The 27436-nt window shown below is 44.0% G+C and overlaps 1 pseudogene; it reads right to left on the minus strand.

Moving 5' to 3' along the window:
• Window positions 1-24538: 24538 nt before the first annotated feature.
• LOC126459575 (5S ribosomal RNA) lies at window positions 24539-24656 on the minus strand (annotated as a pseudogene).
• Between the last annotated feature and the right edge of the window lie 2780 nt (window positions 24657-27436).

A 27436-nucleotide genomic window follows, 5' to 3' on the forward strand; every position in this document is an offset into this window, starting at 1 on the left:
CCACAAATGGAACACCCTCTACTTCAAAATGACATTGCCAGATCACACAGGAATGCTGCGACGTCTGCAACAATACGAAGCCTCTGGTTCACAGTCAGCGATCATCCTCCATATGGTCCCGACTTGGTCCCATCAGATTTTCATCTGTTTGCAAAACTTAAAGAACACGTTCGACAACTTCGCTTTGATAGTTACGAAGCGGTGCAAACAGAGGTGAGGTTGTAACTCCATCAACAAACTCAAAGATTCTACAGTGACAGTATCAACAAACTGGCCTCTCATTGGAGAAATATGTTCGTCAACAAGGTGACGATGATGAGAAATAAAAATGTATACACGATGAATAAAGATCTAGAATGTTAATAACGTTTGTTTTGTTTAAAAAGCTTTAAGAGTTTTGACGTAAAAAATTTGGAGGCGTTACTTTACGGAAAGCCCTCGTACTTAATAATTCCATTTTGGTCTTAGCTTGGGTGCCCACAACAGTTTTCATGGAAATATATAAAGGTTCAAGTTTTCTCGACAATTACTTAACTTGTTCTACAGGTCTTGCTTCTGCTTGTTCTTTCACATGATTTATGTCTGCCTTCCCTTGCTTGTTCATCTTCATTTTTAAAATTTATTGTCAATGAAATGCACGAAGTACGAGGATGCATTACATTGATATTGCAATACTACTAAAGCAGTGCTACTGACAGAGAAGTATCTCCTGTTAAAAATATCACACAATGGCTGCCAATGAACATGGCCAATTTCAGAGCACTTCGCCTTCTAGAAATTCGTGTGCTGTTCTATCGCCATTATGCCCAGCACTGGAACTGGTACTCTATAATGAAATTTGATCTGAAAGAATTTTGGCTTTATTCTGAACATGGAAGTTTTGAAATACCACTACTCCGTGCAGAAACCAGAATGAATGATAAAAGGAAGAGATCTCACTTGCAACACTTCAGCGACGAAAGTTGTTTTGATCAGTAATGATTTGGAAATTTTAGATTTTGCGTCAGTCCTTGGTTTACTTCCGTCCTTTCTTTTTCTGTCATGATTACCAATTTTGTGTCATGAAAAACAGAAAAATACATGTATTAGATACATAATAATTGAGTCCTGTAAAGCGGTCCCCAGTGTGCTATCCATGAAAATAAAATTCATTGCGTGTAATGTTAATGAACATTAAGTAGTATAGGTAGTTATTTCAATGGCTAAATAATGGCAATTAAAATGCTTTATATCACCAACAATGTGTTCACCGAATGTTTAATTACCAATAACCCAACTATTCTGTGAAGACGAAAATATCTGCACACTACTTACTCAGTCTTGATTTGCAGTAGCTTAACATCGTGCTTTTGTGATACACAACACTGTAAACATCCGTTTTGTGCAAAATACTTGAGTACATAAAACGATTAATAACGAGGAGTAACAAAAGTAATCTAGTAGATATGAATGCTTGATGCATTGATGATTTATCTTGTTTAATTAATATTCGCAAGAGCAACAATGCTACATGAAAGACACTTACCCGAGTCAATATACCATCACAAAATATTCAACTTACGATGTGCTATTATGAGAGCAGTCTAATTTTTTGCCCTTCTCGTACAAAGACTTAGACCAGAAAAGCGAATACTACATGTGAAACAGTCCCGCATCTGTAGAAGGCAAACGCTAGACGACGAACTTGCACCAGCGGTATAATATTTATATTATTTGCTCTGAGTCATCAGCGATTAGGTACGGAGTAAAATTTACATACACTCACATTAGAAACAGTAATGGATATTACAACTATACGATGTGCGTATGTAGCTAGTATACTGCATAAAATGGCACTTAATTCGATAATCAATTTAAATAAACATGCAAAGGAAAGAGTGAATACATATTTTTATTTATCAAAAGATAAATAAACCATAAAGCGAAAAATTTTGTATCACTGCAATGAATGCATAGCATAGGAAATGCTACAAAAACGAAAGTGATGTCAAAAGAGAAAGTATTCGGAAGCATATAATATTTTGCTATGAAACAGAGTCTAATAAAAGAAATTAGTTTCACTTAGAACTTATTTAAATGACTGAAAATATGTTTTAATGTGCATGGGAATTAAGTTACATGAGACGGATAATACAAATACGAAGTCGCAAATGTTACTTCAGCAAAAAAAATTGTTTGTTACCTAAACCTTTTTAACCAAATTCCCTTTGAGGAAACACTGAACTGTGGGAAATTACGGGTTTTTACACATTGGTAGCCATTAAACCAGAACTGTAATCCTTATTAATAATTACCGCTGTGACAGTCCTCTTGAAATAGGTCACTTGTTCAGGGACGTAGTAATAAGTGAGTTATTTACTGCCTCCTTGTTGATTGAAATATCTGTAGCCGGCGATGTTGATCTAACTTGCTTCATATGTATACTCATAGTTACAGTACCTTCTCATTGTCAAAAACAGTCTACTTAGTAAACACGTCAGTATAATGTCCGAACATCGTAGGCGTCCAATTACTTTGTGAAAACTCTATCTATGACAAGAAGAATTTAACTTCACATTCCGCGCAGTGCTCGAAAGCAGTCCACTTGGTAAATCTGTTTTCTCTCTGTTCCTGTTTGTAGCTTCCACATCATTATTTTCTAAGAAAATAGTTTATAAAAAGAGTTACTTCATAACAAGAATCACTTGCGTGCATTAAGTCACTGCCCGCGCTATGCATCAAAAACAGTCTATCACGCTGCTGCTATAAACACGCCATCCCCTCACTTGCGCTCAAGTGTAATCAGTCTCTCCACCTCTCTGCAGACTTCTTTGTTACCGTTTCACACAGCGTGTTATTGATTACATATAAAAGAGCGTCTCTCTCGACATATTACATTAATTACAAGTTTGCATTAATATACAATTTTATGCACACAGATATATTTTAGCGACACAGTAATAATCCGAGCAAGGTAACGCGATAGTTAGCACACTGGAATCGTATTCTGGAGGACGACGGTTCAAACCCGCATCCACTTACTCATATTTAAGTTTTCTGTGATTTTCCTAAGTCGCTTAAGACAAATGCCTGGATGGATCCTTTGAAAGGGAACTGCCGATTTTCTTGTCCATCCTTCCCTAATCCAACTTGTGCTCTGTCTCCAATGACCTTGTTGTCCATGGGACGTTGAACACTAATCTCCTCCTAATCTCTTCCTAAAAAGTTAATAAATGTGCAAGAACACAGCGGTATATAACACTCTTTTCTAAAAGTACTAGCAGCCCTGTCACGGAAAAAGCTACTTATAACACTACCGGCTACTAATAAATTAGCAGTACACCGATAATGTTCCCCTGTGAAAGGATTTTAGTTTGACCGTGATTGTGGGTATAATGGTTAAGGTATCAGATATTTATTCTACAGATTATGGATATGACAATGCAGAATTACAGAGCTGTACATGCAGTTCGCCAGAATTCAGTATGGTGTGAAACTACCACGTGCTGCAGGCAGAGCCTCTAGATGTAGTAGCATGGAAACAAAGAGATCTGAGTATGCCACGTGACTTGTAGGGGCGACCACTAAGCACCGACAGTGGTTGTGTGCGGACCAGAATGAACAAGTCGCCGAACGACAATATCCCAAACATATTTGTTGCACGACCTTGTCAGGTGAATATGCAGTCGTGAACGTCATTCTTCGAAGAAGACTCCCACATTTCTCGCCAGTGTGGCCGGGCTTTGTTCTGTTCAAATGTAGCTTGTGAAGCTGCGTGCAGTAGGGATAGTGAATCAGGCTCTAATACTTCCATGACGCAGAGTGTATTATTCAGATTGCCCTCAATACACCGGGGACCTCAATGGTTGTTATAGCTAATGCCACCCCAAAGTAATCACACTTGGCGTTTGCCGGCCGTTGTGGCCGAGCGGTTCTAGGCGCTTCAGTCCGCAACCGCGCTGCTGCTACTGTCGCAGGTTCGAATACCGCCTCGGGCATGGATGTGTGTAATGTCCTTAGGCTAGTTAGGTTTAAGTAGTTCTAAGTCTAGCGGACTGATGCCCTCAGATGTTAAGTCTCATACTGCTTGGAGCCATTTCTTGAACACTTGGCGTTTGTACGCTATGCCGCTCAATAATGCAGTCTGCCCCAATGCGTTTACCACGGTAGTATGTAACGTGTACGCGGTAACCGCTGTAGGATAAACAGAAGCAGGACTCTTCTAAATACACTCCAGTCTGCCACTCAACATGCAAGCGACGGCGTTCACGTCCCATTGCACCCTGAGGCGATTGTGGTTGCTGGTCAGTGGAATCCGACGCAGTAACTTGCAGCCCTCAACAGATGGCACCAAACCGTCGACGCAGAAGGCTCCACACACGTTGCCGTACTCCAGTGTCGATCAAACCAAACGCTGTCGATAAAGCTGTACTGTTGGTTACGCTCACGCGGACATACTAATCGTCATTCCGAGATGTGATGCCATAATTTAGCTCAGTACCCGCTCGTCACTTTTTACGACTCTCTTCTACCCTCCGTTGCCACACACGCGCACACACACACACACACACACACACACACACACACACACACACATCACTGTCGTAGCAGTGTCCCTCGTACGAGCTCCAATGTCACGGTGTGATAAACACGTATCCCAGAAAACAACCATTCTGCCTCATTTTTTAAAATATATTTATTGGCTTTCTGCAGAAAACAATAGAGCCATTACAGTTGCTTATGTCAGTGACTACAATTAAATTTCTAAAACACAACTATTTTGTACGTAATGAAATTACAAATTCATTCTTTGATATGTCAGAGATCTGTATCTGATTCTTGTGGTTGATGTACTATTAAACTGTTGATTTTGTTGTTGTTCTCACTATTTAACGCATTAATATTTTTTGTCAAGGGAATATTCTTTTTTACGAGATTTCCCATTTTATATTTTGATGCGAAATATAAACTGACGGAAAAATCTCAGAACCAAGAAAGAGTTGTGCGACACAAACGAAAGTTGGTAGGCGTGTTTCTACATCTGAAAGATGGCTCTGGCGCATCGCACTGAATGTGCAGCAGCAATTTGAGCATTAGTTGGCATCACAGTGACACAACGAACTGTTACAAATCGCTTCCTTCAGTGACAGCTCCGATGCAGGCAGCCTGTAGCTTATGTTCCACTGACCTCAAACCACCGTCATTTGCGACTTCAGTGGTGTCAGGCGACAAGTCACTGGAGGGGAAGGGTGGAGACCTGTTGTGTGTTCTGATGAAAACTGGGTCTACCTCTGTGCTAGTGATGACTGTGTGTTGGTTAAGGGGAGTTCAGTTGAGGGCATGCAACGAACTTGTTTGTGCGTTAAACACACTGGACCTCCACCTGCAGTTATCGTCTGGTGTGCGATTGCGTATGGCAGCAGAACTCCCGAGGTTATCTCACGCAATCTGACCTCCAATTCGTACGTCAATCTGGTATTCAACCTGTTGTGCTGCCATTCATGAAAAGCATTCCAGAGGGTGTTTTCCAACAGGATAACGCTCGCCCACATAACGTCTTTGTAACCCAACATGCTTTACAGAGTGTCGACATGTTACCTTGGCTTGCTCAATCTCTATATCGGTCTCCAATCGAGTACGTATAGGACATCATCGGACGCCAGCTGCTGCGTCATCCACCAACACCATTAACCGTCCCCGTAATGACGCACCAAGTACAACAAGAATGGAACTCCATCCCAGAAAGTGACATCCGACACCTATTCAACACAATGCATGCACGTTTCCTTGCTTGCATTCAACATTCTCGTGGCTACACCGGTCATTAGTGTACCAGCATTTCACATTTGCAAAGTGTTATCTCGCATTTACATTAACCTTCGATCTTTCGATGTTAATCACTTAAACATGTTACCTAGACAAATATATTCCATAAATTTCATTACTGTACATTAATTAATTTTCGGTGTTGCGATTTTTTTGTCAGTGTATTTGGAACATCCCAGTACGATACGATCAAGATCTACGTCGTCCTCTGGATATTGGCTACGAGTGTGAGAGTCTGTAACTCCTATCCCGTAGAGATGTGCAGAGAACATACGTGTTCCAACCTTATTCTAATAATGAATGTTAAATATCTCCTAGGGAGATTTTTATGGCTATTCGAACTCACTCACGACGAGGCACTTGACAATGACGAGGCACAACACTGAGCCGTCTGGACACAAAAATGAGGGCGCTCCTGGGCCCAAATACACGTAATCTCTCTGTAATCTTAATCGCTTCTTATGATTCCACCGTTCTACATATCCTCCAATTTTGGGATGATTCTGCCCATTCCTTCTGAGTGCTGCAAGTTTCACAAACAGTAGTGTAGATGTGAAGAGGCTTCCACAGGGCACATTAGAGTGCACAGCTTTATCAGACCAGTCTTAGGACTGAAGATCACAACAACAGCAGTACTTTTTGTACTGTCCTGTGAGCGTTTGGGGAAACGAGAAAAATGAAAGGGAGGGGCGCCTTGACAAGGCAGTGCGATGTTCAGAGGAAGATGCTGCCTGCTAGCACGTCAGGGCGACCCTGCAAGACGCGCGCTGCGGTCCCTGCCCTCTTGGTATTCTTGCGGCGTCGTGTCGCGTCGCGACGCGCGGGCCGCCCCACTGCGGGCGGGAGGGGTGGGGGCAGCTAATACCTGCCGCAGCCGCAGGGACGCCGCAGCGCCGGCGCTAGCGGCGCTCCGCAAACCACCCCCTTTCCTCTCTGTCCGCCTCTGCCGTGAAATTGACAGTCTCTGTAGAGCAGAAGGTAAGGTGACGTGGTACACGGAAGAGAAGGAACGAAGAGTGAGATTTAACGTTCTGCCAGTGGTGAGGTTATTAGAGACGGAGCACATGCAGGGAAGGAAAAGGAAATAGGCAGTGTATTTCCCGCAATTTTCCTTCAGTGATCTAGATACATCATAGGAAGCTTAACGCTGGAGGCACATTTAGACACAGACGATGCAGGATAGGGCTGCGCAGCACAGGATATTTTCTGTTTTTCCACTGAACGGAAGAAGAAAGAACCTTTACGAGATCAACCAACACCTACACTAGGTGATCAAAACTAGCTGGACATTTATTGGTGGCCTTAATGACGGATTCAGCTCTACTTGGAACACCTTCAATGAGGTGTCTGAATGTCTGTGGAAGAATGACAAACGCGCTGGTGCTGCCTCGGGAATGGATGTGTGTGCTGTCCTTAGGTTAGTTAGGTTTAAGTAGTTCTAAGTGTAGGGGACTGATGACCTCAGATGTTAAGGCCCGCAGTGCTCAGAGCCACTTGAACCATTTGAAGAATGACAGCCTATCCGTCCTCTAGAGCCGAAACCAGAAAAGGTTTGTTGTACTCTGGGGTCTGGGTGAAGATGAAGTATGATTTTCGAAGAACGTCGTGATTTACCGCCAAGATCTGTTGATAAAACCAATCTCGGACCATGAACCATCACCAGTTTCGAAAAATATTTAGACCGTCATACTAGGCGATATAAAATCAACTGTAAGGTAAGTCGTCAAATAATAACATTTATGAATTTTACAATTAACACAATGGTGACGAATTAACCGATTTTATTGGACGCCATACATTTTATATGACCCAGTATTGCGTAAATGTTTTACTAACCTGGTGATGGTCCATGGACAGAAACTGGTTGTTCAATAAATAAAGTTTATAAGAAGCTCTTGACAGTAAATTATGAAGTTCCTCAAACTTTTACAAACTGTGCGGCACCACATTTTTGAAATAAATCCCAAACGTGTTCCACTAGGTTCAGGTCGGGACTCTTGACAGGCCAGTCCATTTCAGCATCGTAATTGGCCACAAAGCATTAACTCACAGATGCAGCTTTATGACATGCTGGTGCAAACAGTCATCGTCACCGAACTGCTCCTGTATTGCACGCAATACACAGCGCTGTAAAATGTTTTCACACACTTCCGCATTTAGTGTTTTCTTGGTTCAAATGGCTCTGAGCACAATGGGACTTAACTTCTGAGGTCATCAGTCCCCTAGAACTTGGAACTAGTTAAACCTAACTAACCTAAGGACATCACACACATCCATGCCCCAGGGAGGATTTGAACCTGCGACCGTAGCGGTCGCGCGGTTCTAGACTGTAGCGCCTAGAACCGCTCGGCCACCACGGCCGGCCAGTGTTTTCTTCAGCGGAATAATAGGCCCAGACGTTAACCACAGAAAACAGCCCCATACTGCAAACTGCCTCTTGCACACTTCACTGTTGGCTCTGCACACGATAGCAGCGATTTTTCTCCAAGCATTCAGTAAACCCAAACACATCCATACGGTTTCCGCGGGGTACAGTTTGATTCTTCATTCCAAATCACTCGTTTTCAGTCATTCACTGTCCAATGGTGTCACCCTTCACATCACCTCAAGTGTTTCTTAGCACTGACCACAGAAATGTCTGTCTTATGAGGAGATGCTCGATGCATGCCACTCTTTTTAACTCCCTGAGCAGAGTCGTTGTGCTACCCGAACAGCTGGTAGCTCATTGGAACTCGCGAGTGATTCCTTCCAGTAATCTGGTGTTATTTTTTACAACCACTCTTTACAATGATCAGCGGTCCCTTTCAGTCTGCCTGTGTCCGTCCCCGGTAGCTGAATGATCAGCGTGACTGATTGTCAATCCTCTGGGCCCAGGTTCGATTCCCGGCTCGGCCGGGGCATTTTCTCCGCCCAAGGTTTGGGTGTTGTGCTGTCCTCGTCGTCATCCTATCATCCGCACTTCACAGATACATCACTAACCATCAGTTTGGGCAGGTTTAGAAGGCTTGAAATATCCCTGATGGATTTATTACTCAGGTGACATCAAGTGACCTGTCCATGTTCGAAGTAACTAAGCTTGGCTGAACTAGCCATCCTGCAGTTACTGCTTCTTTGACACTGATGAGTATGAGTCTCGTGACATCTAATGTTCAGTTCTGCGTTAGGTATGGGTGCTCGGTAACTTCTGATGACTCAGCGTTTTTTTCGTTCTGGCGTCGAGTATTATCGTCACGAGGTGATCCACAGTGTGTAATGGGAGGCCTTAGTCTCTGATGCAGTTCTTGGATACCCGACGTCGGTCGTTGAGAACTTGTTGGAGCCGACAAGTTATCGGATCTCGGTTTTGTAACTGCGCAGCAGAACCCGCCGTGCCTTTTCTGTTTCCGGCCCAGCGCGGCCACGGCGGACAGCTTGGTACGCCCGCTGCGCCCGAGACGCCCCCCGGCCGGCTGCAGGCTGCACCCGTCACGGCGCCTCCTCGGGGAAATCACAGGGCGCGCCGCCTGCCTGCCTGCCACTGCAGCGGCCGGCCCCGCTCACTCAGAAGGCGTGGCGGCGCTGCGCCACCGGCCAGTCGGGCCATCGCAGCTGCTGGGGGCGCTTGCTGACTCTCACCGAATCCAGTATTCGTTATACGCTGCTGCCTGTAAAAATGCAGCACCAGGAAGGATAGCAAACAACGAGATTTTACTTACTGTGTGTACGCAGTATAGCAGGATGTATGAAAGAGATTTGGGAGAATTCGGTGTGCAAAATTTAGTACACAGAGTTAGAGAGCGCTCAAAATAATTTGACCCTCATTCACGCAGACGGCGCGGGAGGGTAGGGGATACTGCTATTGGTGGCTGCTCCACGGCTCCATTGTGTACGGCCACAACGTGGTAGCAGGGTGGTAGTCATATACCTGAAGCCAATGTTCAAACGCATATTTTGCATAACTTGTCAGCTACTGGGGTTAGACAAAAATACGGAAAACACGTAAGAAGTGCATCCTTGAACATAATTGCAGATGTCAGCCAAGACTGCAGGTGGCGCTGTTGTATTTGACCACGAGCAGCACTTTTACAATGCCCTCAATACGTTGCAGTCGTGATCAGTACAGTGTTCTGTGTAGCTATGAGTCTGTTAAGTCGAACGTGAGTAAATTGTTGGTGGTTATTCCATAACTACAGTGCTTGGTGTTTCAAAAGGCACCTATCGAATATTTAAGCTACATGAAGGAAAAGCTGGAAAACATCATCTGGTAACTCACAACACGGACGAAAGAATGTGGTGAATGATCCTGACAGGTAGTCATTCAAGAGGATTTTGTCAGTCATTCAAGAGGATTTTGTCGAAAAATAAGAGGACGAAACCTCCAACAGTCACTGCAGAACTGAATGTCGCCCTCATGAACACTGTCAGTACCAAAATAACACGAAGGGAGCTCTATCAGCAGGAATCTGCAGGGCGAACTGGGATTCCAAAACCATTCATTAGTGATGCATGTGGCCTCAGCAGGAAAACGTGGTGCCAAAGTCAAAAAACCAGGACTATCGAGAAATGGAAGGAGTTCATTAGTTCGGATGAATCTCGTTCCACGCTGTTTCCTACTTCCAGCTCGTTTTATTCTGGTGTACATCATTCCAAGCCTGTGATGCGGACTACTTGCCGTCAAGAGTGAAATGTGGCGCGGGTTCTTTGATGATTTAGACCGCCCATGGTTACTCTGCAAGGTCCCATTACTGCCAAAGATTGTACCACCACTTTGACTGATCTGGTCCATCCCAATGCACAACGTTTGTTTCCCAGTAGTGATGCTGTGTTTCAAGACGAGAGGGCCACTATTCACTCACCTCGCATCGCCAGGAATGGCGCTGTGAACGGACGGATGAATTGTCACACCTCCTCTGGCCGCGACAGTCACCGGGTCGCAATATCCATGAATCTTTGTCGTCTCTGTTGGAGGGTACGGTGCGTGATCTCTGCCCGCCTCCATCGTCGTTACCTGTACTTGCCATTTTTTTACAGGATAAATAATATAAGAATCCCTGTCTTATCCATTCCGAGACGACTGGATTTGAATGCCAATGTTTCCCCTGCACAGTATTACGCATGATAATCTGTTTCTTTTTGGTGTTTCTATGTTTTTGTCAATCCCTTTACTTACAGAGAGTCTGTGAACTATCATTAACAGGTTATGTCAGCATCACCAACAGTTTGGCAAATATAGACGTTCAAAGTCCTTGGTTTCTCACTTGAGAACTGAAAAACATTTATGGCATAAAAAAAAGGATCAACCAAAGAAAAACACGTCCAATCACATTCTGACAGAAGGAAATCTATATATGAAGGTAGTATCTGTTCCCGAAAGAACAGGTACCGTTGATGACCATGCAGCTTTCGCGAGAATGAAATGATAATTAAATGGACACCCTAGCTGCAAACAGGCGTTGATATACTTCATTGGGGACATGTTGAAAATGTGTGCCCCGACCGGGACTCGAAGCCGGGGTCTCTAGCTTACATGGCAGATGCTCTATCCATCTGAGCCACCGAGGGCACAGAGGATAGTGCGCCTGGAAGGACTTATCCCTTGCACGCTCCCCGTGAGACCCACATTCCCATCATGTCCACACCACTAAATTCGTAGTGCATCTAATAAATGTTGGGAATGTGAGTCTCACGGGGAGCGTGCAAGGGATAAGTCCCTGCAGGCGCACTATCCTCTGTGCACTCGGTGGCTCAGATGGATAGAGCGTTTGCCATGTAAGCAGGAGATCCCGGGTTCGAGTCCCAGTCGGGGCACACATTTTCAACATTTCCCCAATGAAGTATATCAACGCCTGTTTGCAGCTAGGGTGTCCATTTAATTATCATTCCAGAATGAAATATCATAATTCAAAAAGGGGTACAAAATGTAGCGTAGAGGACAATGTCAATCAGTACAATACTGGCAATGTGAAATAAAGAACAGAAATCACACAGAAATTGTGTGTCACACCCATGACGACGTGTTTGTCAATATTACCTAAGTACTTCCTCACGTTTTCTGAAGTAGTGAAACTTTGGGAAGTATTGCAGCTGTCTTTTTCCTCTTCTTTACTCTCTACTCTCTTTATTGCGCAACTGAATTACCTACAGTCTTGAGTACACATTTCAATGCTAGTTTAGCTTCCTTATTTGTCTCTTCTAATATAAATTTAATGGCATTGCCTATAATCACATGTGCTTACACTTATGGTCTGTGAAGACTGCCAGTCCCGTGCAGTGCAGCAAAGAGACAGCAAAGAGAATTCTCCAAGTGTGCAAGTCCGCGGGTGACAGTCAACTGAGGCGGCTGCCCCTTCGGAGCAACGGGATGGACTCGTCCAGCACTCAGGACGAGCATGTGTTTCTGCACCAGGGCCGCGTCGCTTTGCGCGAGTTCTACAATTTCTGGCAGCAACAATGGCTTTAACCCGGCTGTGTATTGAGTCGAACTGAGCTCGGATGACAGACAATGGAGCGCCATTCCACGCTGTCTCAGCTCTGTGCCACAGTTCTTCAGTCGTAGTGGCTGGCGAGTGGTGGTGAACGACGATCGAAACAACGGAAAGCAAATCGTTCATCCTATTATTTCGTGAGCGACCAGCCATCTTAACAGCATCCACGGTTTTATTGATACTACTATGAGTAGATAAACTGGGCCTTGTACGTGAAATTTATTATGGCTGTGGCTGTAGCTATATGACATTTGCTCTTCGTTTTAAAAAGAGTGACTACACATACCTAGCATTACGATGCATGGCTTAGTCATGTCTCCGCAATATCCTTTCTTTCAGGAGTGCTAGTTCTGCAAGGTTCGCAGGAGAGCTTCTGTAAAGTTTGGAAGGTAGGAGACGAGATACTGGCAGAAGTAAAGCTGTGAGTACCGGTCGTGAGTCGTGCTTCAGTAGCTCAGATGGTAGAGCACGTGCCCGCGAAAGGCAAAGGTCCCGAGTTCGAGTCTCGGTTCGGCACACAGTTTTAATCTGCCAGGAAGTTTCATATCAGCGCACACTCCGCTGCAGAGTGAAAATCTCATTCTGGGAACAATATGTTTCACCAAGTCTCTATCTTCATCGTGTTCGATTAAACAAATACGACATTACAAAATATACTCGCTCTCATGACAGTCACATCATAAGCAGTGTCTGTATTATCATTGCTAGAGAGTCTTTCGTGCTTGAAAAATGATGCTATTCCATTAGGTCGTGCTTCATATTACTTTATTTAGTGCAAATAAAGTAATTTAAAACACGGGCTGGTGCAAACATGTCATTTTTCACATTTGTTGAGACTGTGGGAACCACCCAGAAGAAAAGCAATAGTCTTTCAGGTCTCTAGAATGTGTCATTGGGCCATTGTCTCAGCAAGATTTCTTACGGGTAAAGGTATCTGCATGGTGCGAAAAGTGACAGTTGACACTGAACTTCTCCATAGGAATACAAAAAAGTCAATTAAGTTTTGGCTCCACGATAAATCATCCTAATTTAAAGGTTGTCGACAAACTAAATACCTACGGATTACAATTACGAAGAACGTAAATTGGAGCCATCGTATTAAAAATGTTATGGAGAAGGTGAACCAGAGGTTGCGTTTTATTGGCAGAATACATACAAAATGCAGCCGATTCACCAAGGAAACTGTCTACACTACCCTTGTCGTCCTCTTCTGGAGTATTATTGCGCGTCGTGCGGTTTTTACCAATTATGATTGACGGAGCACTTCAGAAGTGCCTCAGAAGGGCGGGTCGTTCTGCATTATCGGAAAATAGGGTAGAGACTGTCACTGATTTGAGAAAAAGTTGCGATGTCAATCATTAAGAGGATTTTTTCGTTGCCGTGAGATCTTTTCATGGAATTACAATCGCGAACTTTCTACTCCCACCTACTTAGGGAGAAATGACCATGGTGATAAAATAAGAGAAATTAGAGCTCACACGGAAAGATCCAGATTTTAATTTTTTTTTCCTCGTGCTATTCCGCAGTGGAACGGTAGAGAAGTAGTCTGAAAGTGTGTCTATGAACCTACTGCCGAATGCTTAAGTGTGAAGTGAAGAGTAATGTAGATGTGAACGTAGATTCATTTTCTACAACGGCACTGATAACCAAACCGTTGAGGACTATGAAACCAATATCATCATCATCATCATCATCATAATCCTTATCATTATCCATTAAAAACAATTAGGCACACCCGACATACAAACCGCCGAAGTGATGTCGATTGCACGGCTTTTACAAGGCCGTGAGATACACGAAAAACTAAACGTAAAAGCTCACAACGTTAAAAAACAGAAAATAAACTCGATGAAAGTTGTAAGTACTTGATTTAGCGCCGAACAGTAACGATAGACGCAGGGAACACAGGTTTTAAAAACGTGGTTTCGTATCGGGACGAATGGGATACAAACACTCGTCCAGACACTCTTTTTTAGATTTCCCGCAGACAACTAGAGGCAGTTCCCAGGATCAACATCACTTATACGCCTCCCAATAAGATAAAATTTAATAGCCCTGTCAACAATAGGCGGTATCCTAGGAACAGTTCCTTGGAAGCACTAAAATCAAAACAGCTGCCTGTGCGACTTTGACACCTTAAAATGTGTCCTCAATCAGATGAAGAATCTGAACCTTCCATCAAGTTAACGTACGAATACCTGCGGACCTTCTCTGACAAATTGGAAAATGGCAAACGAGAACTTATGCTCCGTGGAAACGATCTGGTGCTCAGGACGGGGTTCGTACCTACTGCACTCCTAGGAATGCTGCGTTTCTGCTAAGGACGACCTTAACGGCGTTCATAATGCATTCGATGCAGTTGTTAACAAATATGTAGTAGTAGCAGTAGTAGTAGCTTTATGAATCAGTAGATCACTTTTACAAGGATATTGTGTGTGTCATCATATTACATTTTCAGACCACCAACAACAACATAATTCATATATGTGGGTATTTACTTACGTAATGGTCTAATTTGAAAATTATGGCACAGGTTATCGGCCGAGGACCTAAAGTAGGGACCATCCCGGAATTTGCATGAAGGAATGCAGGAAAACCACGGAAAACCTAAACAGGAGCCGGCCGGAGTGGCCGCGCGGTTAAAGGCGCTACAGTCTGGAACCGCACGATCGCTACGGTCGCAGGTTCGAATCCTGCCTCGGGCATGGATGTGTGTGATGTCCTTAGGTTAGTTAGGTTTAAGTAGTTCTAAGTTCTAGGGGACTTATGACCACAGCAGTTGAGTCCCATAGTGCTCAGAGCCATTTGAACCATTTGAACCTAAACAGGACGGCCGGGTGGAGACTGGAACCTCCGTCCTCCTGAATACAACTCAGTCTGTTTAAAACAGTGCTACTCCATTCGGTTTATCCCTACAGTTTTGCAAATAAGAGGTTTGATAACGTAAAAGGCTAGTGTTACACAGCCCACCGATTTTTCAGTCCCAGTCAATGCACACACTACACACTATACACACATTATTTCGTAATGGAACACTACACACACCATCAGATTATGTTAGGGCTGTAGCGACGGTATTTGATTCTCATTTTGTGAACTGAAACTTCCCTCTTGTTTGGCTGAAAAACTAAGCCAGCAATCCTCTTAATGAGAGATGAATTCATCTCAGAAAGATAAGATTTTAGTGTTGTACACTGCATAGCTTTGGGACTAAGCTTTTCAGAAAAAAAAAGCTAGTGTGAAAGTTTTACATCAAATTTAAGGTGGTTTCCTATTGTTAATATTATTATTATTTTGTGTTACTTTTTTTAATCAAACACATAGTCTATGTTATGTTAGTAAGCCTTTACTGTGTAGAATGTAATGCGTAACAAATACGTTTAAACTGTAATTTTCAGTAACTTCGTGTTAGTGATCTGTTTAACTCCTTGCGAAATTTATTGTAAGGTTGTGTTCCTTGGTATTTAACGCTATTCTCAGTTTCATGTTTATTCTTTCTTGATAAACGTAATTTCAGACCAAACCTTGTTCCACGGTCGGGGACAGAGATGTTTGCACAATAATATTATCAACATTATTTTTTATGTGTACAGCTGGTTGGCAATCTTACCCACGTGGTGTAGTTAAAATCAGCAACGTTTTCAACAAATCTTTACAGTGAGATCGACTACACTATTCTTGGTTATTATTCTTTAGTTTGGAAACTGCATTCATATTTTGTGTACTGAAGCCTCAGGACATAATTCCGTAACTAAGAACTAAGTGTCCCTATAATAGTATGTAACTAAAAGACACTGGCTGTTACACACTGATGAAAGGCATTTAAGGTTATAACAAGTCAATGATATTCTCTTTACGAGTTTTTTGTGTGTTCACATCACTTCAACTGAAAATCAATACTCATTCCTAGAAATTTTTTTGTTTGTTGCACAGTCAGCTGAGGTGCCATCTACAACTAATTTAACGGTGTCATTTTCCCTCTCCGATATGAAATACATTTGTTTTCTTTATATTCAATGTCCGTTTACTGCATGTTGACCAAGCGTAAAGTTTCTCGATTATTTTATTTGCTTTCTCTGCAAGAAGTTCTCTAGTTTTCTCGGTGACTATGATATTGCTGTCTTCAGCAAAGATAATTTTCTCTCATTACTAACGCTATTGTGAAAGTCATTATTGTAGATCAAGAACAAAATAGTCGTAATAAACTGTCCTGAGGAACTCTTACATTAAAGCAGTCTTTATCTGCACATTACGAAGAACTTAGCCTCCTCTTCAACCAACTTACCATCAATCCTCTTATCCGAAACGTCGTTAAAGCCACACATATCATCTGCATCTATTCAACTCCCAGGGCACACCGAGCGAAGGTGGCGCAGTGGTTAGCACACTGGACTCGCATTCGGGAGGACGACGGTTCAATCCCGCGTCCGGCCATCTTGATTTAGGTTTTCCGTGATTTCTCTAAATCGCTCCACGCAAATGCCAGGATGGTTCCTTTGAAAGGGCACGGCCGACTTCCTTCCCCGTCCTTCCTTAATCCGATGAGTCCGATGACCCCACAGTCTGGTCTCATCCCCCAAACAACCCTCCCCCCCCACCCACCTCGGGCACACATTTCTTAGGAGGTGTCGGCGCGTATATACGACCAGATCTCAAACCGAAAGTCTTATGTACCTCAAACCCTGCTGAAGAAAAAGAGGCTGAATTCATGTTCACTGAAATAAATATACAAAGTCAGAAGTGGTTTGACTGGTGTCGTCTACAAGCCGCCAAAAATAAGCTCAATGACTTCCTTTCTGTAGGAATTACATTCACTTCAGTGTCAAAACGAACATGACCCTAGACTTGCTGAGAGAGACTCCCTCCGCAATAAACCTAAGACTGTTTATTTGCAAAGGTATGAACATTCTTCCATTACAACCTACACACCATACGGCGCACAGTCATACTCTTATAGACGTAATCGCAACGAAAAAGACTGACAAAGTAAGAGATGTTGGTCAAACCTCGGCCCCAGACTGCTCAGCACATGACGTTATATTCCTGACCTACTATGCAGCCCCCAAAAAATCAAATCGACTTACATAACTTGTAGTAACATGAAACGTATTGATCTTGGCGCTCTAACAGCAGATTGCCCAGCAATCTCTTGGCATCATAAAATCAGAGAACCTACACTCGATGATAAAATCAGTGAACTTGGTGATAAACTTACTGCCCTCTACGAAAAACATGCGCCTGTGCGCACAATCTGTGTAAGAAAATCTCCTGCTCCATGACTGACAACTGAATTACGTCAAACGAAGAATAATAGGGACGCTGCCCACAGGAGTTTCAAGGCAGATCCGAAAACGGAGTGTTTCGAAGAATATAGAAAGCTACGGAACAGAGAGAAACAATGCATCAGCAATGCCGAAATCTGGCACTTTCGCTCCCTTGCATGCACCATTCTGACGCCCACGACTGTGTGGAAGAATCTCCGTAGCTTGGGGGTCGAAAAGGCAAAATCGGAAAGTGCTTTTCAGGTCTCAGCTAACGAATTAAATGAATTCTTCTCTCCACCTCTGAACACCCATACGGCTGATAATTACCGTCCACTAACTAACCACGACACCTTCCGTCTAAAACACGTAACAATAAATACGGCAATAATGAGAATATCTTCTGATGCGATAGGAAATGACAGTATCAGTATAATCATGATTAAGAATGTTGCCGATATTTTAGTATGTGTCTTGACAGACATATTTAATTTTTCCATCGAGAACGGAATATACCCCACTACATGGAAAGGAAGCAAAATACGACGCATCCCTAAGATCCGAAACCCGCAACTGCCTAGTGATTACCGACCAATTAGCATACTGCCTGCTGTTTCCAAAGCACCTGAATACATTATTCATGATCAAATTACTGAAGACCTGCATGAATTCAACCTATATGACAAATTTCAATCCGGTTTCCTTAAAAACCACAGCACAAACACTGCTCTAATTAAAGTAACTGAGCCGGCCGCTGGTGACCGAGCGGTTCTGGCGCTACAGTCTGGAACCGCGCGACTGCCACGGTCGCAGGTTCGAATCCTGCCTCGGGCATGGATGTGTGTGTTGTCCTTAGGTTAGTTAGGTTTAAGTAGTTCTAAGTTCTGGGGGCTTATGACCTCAGCAGTTGAGTCCCATAGTGCTCAGAGCCATTTGAACCATTTTTAAAGTAACTGATGACTTGAAACATACCACCGACAGCTGAAAGACAACAATATTGACACTACTAGACTTCATCAAAGCTTTTGACACTGTTAACTTTGACATATTGCTCAGAAAAATGCGACAGCTTAATTTCTCAGATAGTAGAATGAGGTGGTTTGAAAGCTACTTAAAAAACAGACAGCAATGTGTTGTCTGTGTAAATGAAAAATCTTCCTGGAAACATGTCTCCTGAAGAGTGCCACAATGATCAGTCTTAGGCCCACTTCTGTTTTCCTTATACGTCAATGATATTTCGTCGGTTCTGTACTCCTGTAAATATCACTTCTATGCCGACGACCTCCAGCTTTACCTAAGCGTCAGACCTGAAGATATTAACACTGCAATTGTTCAGATGACCAATGATCTGTCTTCAGTGGTAGCATGGGCGAAAAACATGGGGCTTAATCTAACCGCAAGAAAGACACAAGTAATCTTAATAGCTCATCAGAAATTAATGAGTTCGGATTTCGGTTGCCTCCTGTTCTACTCGACGGTATTCCAATACCATATCAGAAAAAAGTTAAAAACTTGGGTGTAACTTTAGACGAGCATCTCAACTGGGCAGAGAATACAGTCGCAGTGTGCCGGAAGACATCTGCTTGTCTCTATGGTCTCAAAATGTTTCTGAACGTGTTTCCACAGGACTGAAACGCCAGCTGGCGCAAGCACTCGTTCTACCGAACCTCCACCGTTGTGATGTAATTCAACATGGCATGAGTAGTGAAAACCGAAGACGGTTAGAAATAACCACGAATGCTTGTGTGCGTTACACCTGCAACATTCACCGATGTGATCAATTTAGTGCTTCATAATCATAGCTAGGGTGGTTGCGGCCAGACAAATTGCGTGACTACCACACTACGTCTACTTCACCGGCTCCTCATTGCGCTAGCACCCCAGTGCCTTGTTTAAGAGATTAAACACTTTTCGTGCTATCATAACCGGAACACGAGGTCATTTTTATTTGACATCCTAACTGTACCCACTCACAAAACAAAAATCTTTGCAGATCTTTCTCTGTTGCCGCTGTCCGCCTCTGGAACAAACTGCCCCTTACTTTGCGCAAACTTCAATTTTCTGCTGCTTTTAAGAAGAAGTTAAAGCATTTCCTACTATCATCATCATAATGTTTTCGACAAAATTAATGTACAAGGCCAACCTTTCCCTCTGTCAAATAACAAAGCTAGTGTCTCCTTTCTCTTCTTCCACTTCTTCTATCTCCATTAGCCATGCAGTCGTCTTTTTCCTTGTATTTCCTTAACTGTGTTTCATCATGTCCTTACTCTTCCCCTCCCTTCACCACCAGTTTCCCTCACACCCACTGCTGCTAACACTCCTGTATAAAATCTGTCTTAATCATAATGTCTAATCATTGCAGTACTTATCATCTATGAATATAAATTATATGTGTATGTATTATTCAAAGTGTACCTATGTAACTGTTTATTTCACTTTTTTACCGGATGTAATCTAACATGCCTACTAAAGCATATGAAAGTAAAAATTAATGTGTAGAATGCCTGGTTAGATTCATTCTTGCCATGTTAAATAAATCAATAAGTAAAATAAATAAATATTTCGGTTCTGATAAGTGTTTCACTAAAAGTTTAATCTTTTTTTAGGTATGTGTTTTCTCCAGTCTTCGTACCGTATATGCTGTTTAACATAAATATTGTATTGTATTGTATGGAACTGGGGACCTAGAAACGACGGAGAGGCTTCGTCCCCGCCGTAGCCCGCAGTGGTACACAACCCCACAACAGGCTACGGCAGTCCACTCCTAACCCAGGATTATTGTGCGGTTCGGCCCCCAGTGGACACAATCCCCATCCCCCGAGAACATCTCACACAAGACGAGTGTAACCCCAATGTTTGCGTGGTAGAGTAATTATGGTGTACACGTACGTGGACAAAGTGTTTGCGCAGTAATCGCCGACATAGTGTAACTGAGGCGGAATAAGGGGAACCAGCCCGCGTTGGCCGAGGTAGATAGAAAACCGCCTTGAAAACCATCCACAGACTGGCCGGCACACCGGACCTAGATACTAATCCGCCGGGTGGATCCGTGCAGGGAACCAGCACCCCTTCCCGCTCAGGAAGCACTGCGTTAGACCGCATGGCTAGCCGGGCCTTGTAGCATGAACACTGATCGTCAGAGAAATTTTTTAACTGGATTATTAGAAAACATTATTCCTCTCTGCGCTAACACGCAATGACTCAAATAAATATCGCATATGTTATTACTTAAAGTAGTTATTTTTATTAAAAAGACCTTTCCTAGTCTGCAACATAAGACCTAAGCTTTTGATAAAGTTCTGTTTGCTTACGTAAGACATTCTGTAACTTTCAGCCAGATACACAATAGTTGAAGCAATTAATTTATTGTTATTTAAATTAGAACAAGATGGAAGAAAATAGTATATCTTATAATCCATGAAGCAACAAACTTTGATTCTGTTGACATTTTTGATGTGATGGGCAATAAATCGGTGGATTCATAGAATAAAATAAATATTTATTTTCACGCAACATTCTCAAAGTGAACGCAGGCGAATACCGCTGTGACCGCAAATCACTCCCCCAAAACAAAACATCCATTTATCAGTAACAATCCATCTAAATATAGTGTTGACACCTTCTTTTCGCATTTGCGTGTATTTATAAATACCCATTTGTGATAAACATAACTCCGACAAGTCTCAGAACTGGAAGCGCTAAATGGTTTCCTGTTTAACTGTTATCATATCGCTAGCGCCCCTGAACCTCTTAAAACATTTTCACAACGCTGACGCTGCATTCAGTCTGCGCTTGCGGCCCACCTACTTCGTTGTGAAGCTCTCCCGCCTGCAGACACTCGACTAGGGTGACGCGAGGTGCTGCGTTCTCAGGTGCCGCCTGACGCACGAGCACGTGCCCGCCATCTGCGAGTATCTGGCGCAGAATCCAGAGGTCGTGGCTGCCGACCTCGCCTACAACTGCATTGGCGACGACGGTGTCGAGATCTTCGCCGATTTCTTCAGGGTATGGCTCTGTAGCACTAAATCAGTAAGTTCCCTCACCTTTTATATATCTGATACACAGTGACTTTACTATTCGGCACCAAAGGTTGAAAAACAGTCTATTATCTCTGTGAAGCTTATAAAGTCGCATTTACAATGGAATTTTACAGTTGTCAGGGAACAGCAAGCCTCGCTTCTGAGATCAATGTCATTAAATCACAAAAAGAATAGAAAGCCAGCTCGAATCCGTGAGTCGACGGAAACTTATTTCGAGTATGTGGTTCGCAAGGTGAGAAGCCAGCGGACTTGCTAATTATCTGGACTAAACTCCTGTCCTCTCCGCACAGTGAAGATATTGCAGGTCCTGATCAGCTCTTCTGACGGAACGTTAACCTCGGCCTCCAACTTGGTGCTATAAGAGATGACTTGATTACGAGCCACGTCCTGGCCCCACCCCATTTATTATCTCATTAGTCGTAATCAACATCACAGACCCTCTTCACGCACTCCTCTCCGTAAACTGCACCCCATTTTGCTGGATCAAGGTGCGAATTAAGATACCTTTGCCACATGGCGCCTGAACCTCTGGGGAAATTCGCAGCCAAAAAGGCCACACGACTTTACCTTACCTTACCTTTCAATTCTTGCAATTATGTCTTTCTTTCACCTTTTTTCTTTATTTATTCTCTTTGTGAAATAGTAAAATTCAGTTACCTCTTTAATAGTCTCGTGCCCGTATTTAACTTTCAGCTACAACTAATAACAACCTTCTATTCAGTGACACTGTCTGGGCCGGCCGCGGTGGTCTCGCGGTTCTAGGCGCTCAGTCCGGAGCTGCGCGACTGCTACGGTCGCAGGTTCGAATGGTTCAAATGGCTCAAATGGCTCTGATCACTATGGGACTCAACTGCTGACGACATTAGTCCCCTAGAACTTAGAACTAGTTAAACCTAACTAACCTAAGGACATCACAAACATCCATGCCCGAGGCAGGATTCGAACCTGCAACCGTAGCGGTCTTGCGGTTCCAGACTGCAGCGCCTTTAACCGCACGGCCACTTCGGCCGGCGCAGGTTCGAATCCTGCCTCGGGCATGGATATGTGTGATGTCCTTAGGTTACTTAGGTTTAAGTAGTTTCTAAGTTCTAGGGGACTGATGACCACTGATGTTAAGTCCCATAGTGCTCAGAGCCATTTGAACCATTTTTTGACACTGTCTGGCAAAACAAATGGTAACCTAAAATTACCGAGACATCGCAGGAAACCCCATGATACTCAGTGAAATGAAAGCATTGCTGACCACCACTCTAAGCATTGTGGGAAAATTCCCTCATACCCCTACGGCCGCCGACGGACGGAATCTCCCAGCCGTGCAGTTCACGTCTTCAGAAAAACCCAGTGAGTCTCGTGCCCGTCTCAAGGGTTACGGCGGTCTCCCACACTGCAGTTGAGTCATGTAAAAATACTCTCCAAACTGAATTCCGTATAGAGCCATTGTCCAACGATACCCTATCTCTACTGGCATGGACAACATGTGTTACACGTAACTAATGATATTTAATTGGGCGAGTATTGTGCAGCACTAATAATACTCGCAGATTTTTTAATTTATAGATATACTGATGCATCACTGATTTCTTTTTACGAAGTGACGAGTAGATCTGTCAGTGATTACAGTGAACCCTTCATAGAAACAGGCGGAAAATGTGCTACATGTCAAGTCGGTGTGAGCTGACACCGTCGAATGTCTGCCCTGTTCGGCTACGTTTTCAAGGAGAGTAAATTAAAACTGTGCTCTGCACGCGGAGCTCAACATTACATATACCGTATGTCTGCAAACTGAAGGATGATCAGTCTAGCCCCGCTCCAGCCAGCTACCGTAGGCACGTACAGGCTTTTTCACACGGCGATACGGACTCTTCCGCAGCATACCTTTTAAATCAGTCGCTACACCCTTTCTCACTAAACACGTTATAATTACACGGAACACAAATATTAATAACTAATACGACAAAGTCAAGAAACGCATAGGAACAGATTCTGCGTAAGTCTCTGCACGCTGGAATGGGCTGCTGGACGGGAATCTCATTCTTAGTGTTCTTTCAGGTTACTGTGGCTATCCTCGGACTAAAGACCACACCAACACAACTGCGTTATCTCTCGCAGCCGTAACGGATTGTCCATTGCGGAAAAAGTACTTGCTGGTTAGTGGTGTGGTAACTAGAGTTGTGCTCTACCGACCCTGCGATTAGGTACTTTTGCTACACCACGTAAACGACATAGTAAATGGCAGGTAGTGTTGGTTGCATTGGTAGGGGAAGAAAATGAATGAATGTGTGAGATAGAAACTGAGAGCCGAAGACTTCTCTTTGTTTGTTTGTTTTGCACTTAATTAGAATCGCACATTGTTCAGTGTTAGTCTACTGTATGTTTTATATCCTTGTAAAATGCAAATGCATTCTAAAAGTAATAAAAATTAGGCGATCTTTTATGTAACCAAAGCAATTAATTTTGATGCTAGTACAGTTTATAAAGATAAAGCTGTATTGTTTTAAAATTTCTATTGCAACATCATTCTGTTTCACGGTACAAATTACCAATTTTCTAATTTAACCTGAATTAAACATTGAAAATTGCAGCTTTACTCTAAAAACTGTTTACTTTTAAGGGGGGTAGGACGTCAAACGGCCCGACGTGGAGACGGAGAGGCACCACAGGACATTTTAATTTCCACTGTCTATACTTTTACAAATAAATTCATAAAACTTTGTCAGCATGACCAGGAAGAATTCGGGATTCACACTCATAGCAGTGGAAGTTCAAAGCACTCCGTCTTCAGGCCACGAGTGGCCTAACGGGACCATCCGACCGCCGCGTCATCCTCAGTGGAGCATGCAGATAGGAGGGGCGTGGTGTCAGCACGCCGCTCACCCGTTCGTTATGATGGTATTCTTGACCGAAACCGCTACTATTCGGTCTAGTAGCTCCTCAATTGACATCACGACGCTGAGTGCATCCCGAAAAATGGCAACAGCGCATGGTGGCCTGGATGGTCACCCATCCAAGTGCCGACCACGCCCGACATCGCTTAACTTCGGTGATCTCACGGGAACCGGTGTATCCACTGCGGTAAGACCGTTGCCAAGTTCAAAAACATAACAAAATGAAATTTTTTACCTGTGAAATTTCATCGTTTTTTCGCTTACTATTGGCTGCATTTGTTGCTATAGGTACATTTTTCTTCACAAGCAAGAGACATTCTTTAATGAATTTTGCACAGCATAAAAACCATACTTACAGGTGTACGAAACTCTAGAATTTTCTAAATCTATTAAAAATGTGGTAAAAATTGAGATAATTAACTACAAAATTTGATTTTTTTCTAAACATAAAGTTTAAAACGTAACAGCTCATTCATTTTTTCATAAATTAAATAGATTCTAGAGTTTCAGACAACTGTAAGTATGGTTTGTATGCTGTGCAAAATTCGTCGAACAGTCTCTCTTACTTATTAAGAAAAGTGTACCTATAGCAAAAAAAGCAGCACATGTAAAAAAAACATTATTTTGTTATGTTTTCGAACTTCCACTGCTAAGAGTGTGAGTCCTGAATCCTTCCTGGTCATGCTGACAGTTTTATAAATTTATTTGTAAAAGTATAGACAGTGGAAATTAAAATGTCCTGTGGTGCCTCTCCGTCTCCACGTCGGCCCGTTTGACGTCTTACCCCCCTTAAGTAACAGACAAGAGGCTAACTATTAAAAAACAGACAGGAGAATAACTATGTAGAACAAAAGTGTTCCGTGAGTTATGCGACCCTTTCTACAATCCTCACTCAGTTTCTAGGCAGTTAATCGCTTCTGATTTGTAGGAGAATCTACGTAATAGGACACGGATCGCATACCCAAACAAAGAGAACCAAGTGAGGCACGGTCCGATAGGTATGCAAAACACCTAACGTACAGTTAAGGCGGTTGCGATCTTAACCTGACCATGGCTACTAGGGAAACTACCGTAATCTACAATTGCTTACGGTAGTCTACAGTACCTTCAGTAGTCTTACAACTCAACTGGTGGCTTTGGTGCACAGGAACACGACTCGCTGCGGCGGCTGAACCTGATGTGCAACGACATCACGGCGCGAGGCGTGGCGGCGCTGGCGGCGGTCGGGGACCGGCTGAGCCTCGCCTCGCTGCGCATCAACGGCAACCCGCTCGGCCCACAGGTACCGGCCGCCGCCTCAGATCACTGCCCTCTCTGGAGAGGGAGCACAGGCGTGCGAAACTGAGGCCCAGCAGTCAGCATTATCTGCGCACCGTCGCACTTTCATTTATACACTCCTGGAAATGGAAAAAAGAACACAGTGACACCGGTGTGTCAGACCCACCATACTTGCTCCGGACACTGCGAGAGGGCTGTACAAGCAATGATCACACGCACGGCACAGCGGACACACCAGGAACCGCGGTGTTGGCCGTCGAATGGCGCTAGCTGCGCAGCATTTGTGCACCGCCGCCGTCAGTGTCAGCCAGTTTGCCGTGGCATACGGAGCTCCATCGCAGTCTTTAACACTGGTAGCATGCCGCGACAGCGTGGACGTCAACCGTATGTGCAGTTGACGGACTTTGAGCGAGGGCGTATAGTGGGCATGCGGGAGGCCGGGTGGACTTACCGCCGAATTGCTCAGCACGTGGGGCGTGAGGTCTCCACAATACATCGATGTTGTCGCCAGTGGTCGGCGGAAGGTGCACGTGCCCGTCGACCTGGGACCGGACCTCAGCGACGCACGAATGCACGCCAAGACCGTAGGATCCTACGCAGTGCCGTAGGGGACCGCACCGCCACTTCCCAGCAAATTAGGGACACTGTTGCTCCTGGGGTATCGGCGAGGACCATTCGCAACCGTCTCCATGAAGCTGGGCTACGGTCCCGCACACCGTTAGGCCGTCTTCCGCTCACGCCCCAACATCGTGCAGCCCGCCTCCAGTGGTGTCGCGACAGGCGTGAATGGAGGGATGAATGGAGACGTGTCGTCTTCAGTGATGAGAGTCGCTTCTGCCTTGGTGCCAATGATGGTCGTATGCGTGTTTGGCGCCGTGCAGGTGAGCGCCACAATCAGGACTGCATACGACCGAGGCACACAGGGCCAACACCCGGCATCATTGTGTGGGGAGCGATCTCCTACACTGGCCGTACACCACTGGTGATCGTCGAGGGGACATTTAATAGTGCACGGTACATCCAAACCGTCATCGAACCCATCGTTCTACCATTCCTAGACCGGCAAGGGAACTTGCTGTTCCAACAGGACAATGCACGTCCGCATGTATCCCGTGCCACCCAACGTGCTCTAGAAGGTGTAAGTCAACTACCCTGGCCAGCTAGATCTCCGGATCTGTCCCCCATTGAGCATGTTTGGGACTGGATGAAGCGTCGTCTCACGCGGTCTGCACGTCCAGCACGAACGCTGGTCCAACTGAGGCGCCAGGTGGAAATGGCATGGCAAGCCGTTCCACAGGACTACATCCAGCATCTCTACGATCGTCTCCATGGGAGAATAGCAGCCTGCATTGCTGCGAAAGGTGGATATACACTGTACTAGTGCCGACATTGTGCATGCTCTGTTGCCTGTGTCTATGTGCCTGTGGTTCTGTCAGTGTGATCATGTGATGTATCTGACCCCAGAAATGTGTCAATAAAGTTTCCCCTTCCTGGGACAATGAATTCACGGTGTTCTTATTTCAATTTCCAGGAGTGTATGTTTTACTAGCTGGTAAATGTCATTCATGACTCTGCATAGGTGCGGATTAAATACGCAGGACGTCCATAAATTACAGCTTCAGTGTTCAGTAACTCCAAAACTATACTAGGTAATAACAACTGCTTTGTAACATCTGCAAAATAACTTTTGAACTTTTGTTTTC

Source organism: Schistocerca serialis, chromosome 2 (genome assembly GCF_023864345.2).
Source record: "Schistocerca serialis cubense isolate TAMUIC-IGC-003099 chromosome 2, iqSchSeri2.2, whole genome shotgun sequence".
Classification (NCBI taxonomy): Eukaryota; Metazoa; Arthropoda; class Insecta; order Orthoptera; family Acrididae; genus Schistocerca; species Schistocerca serialis.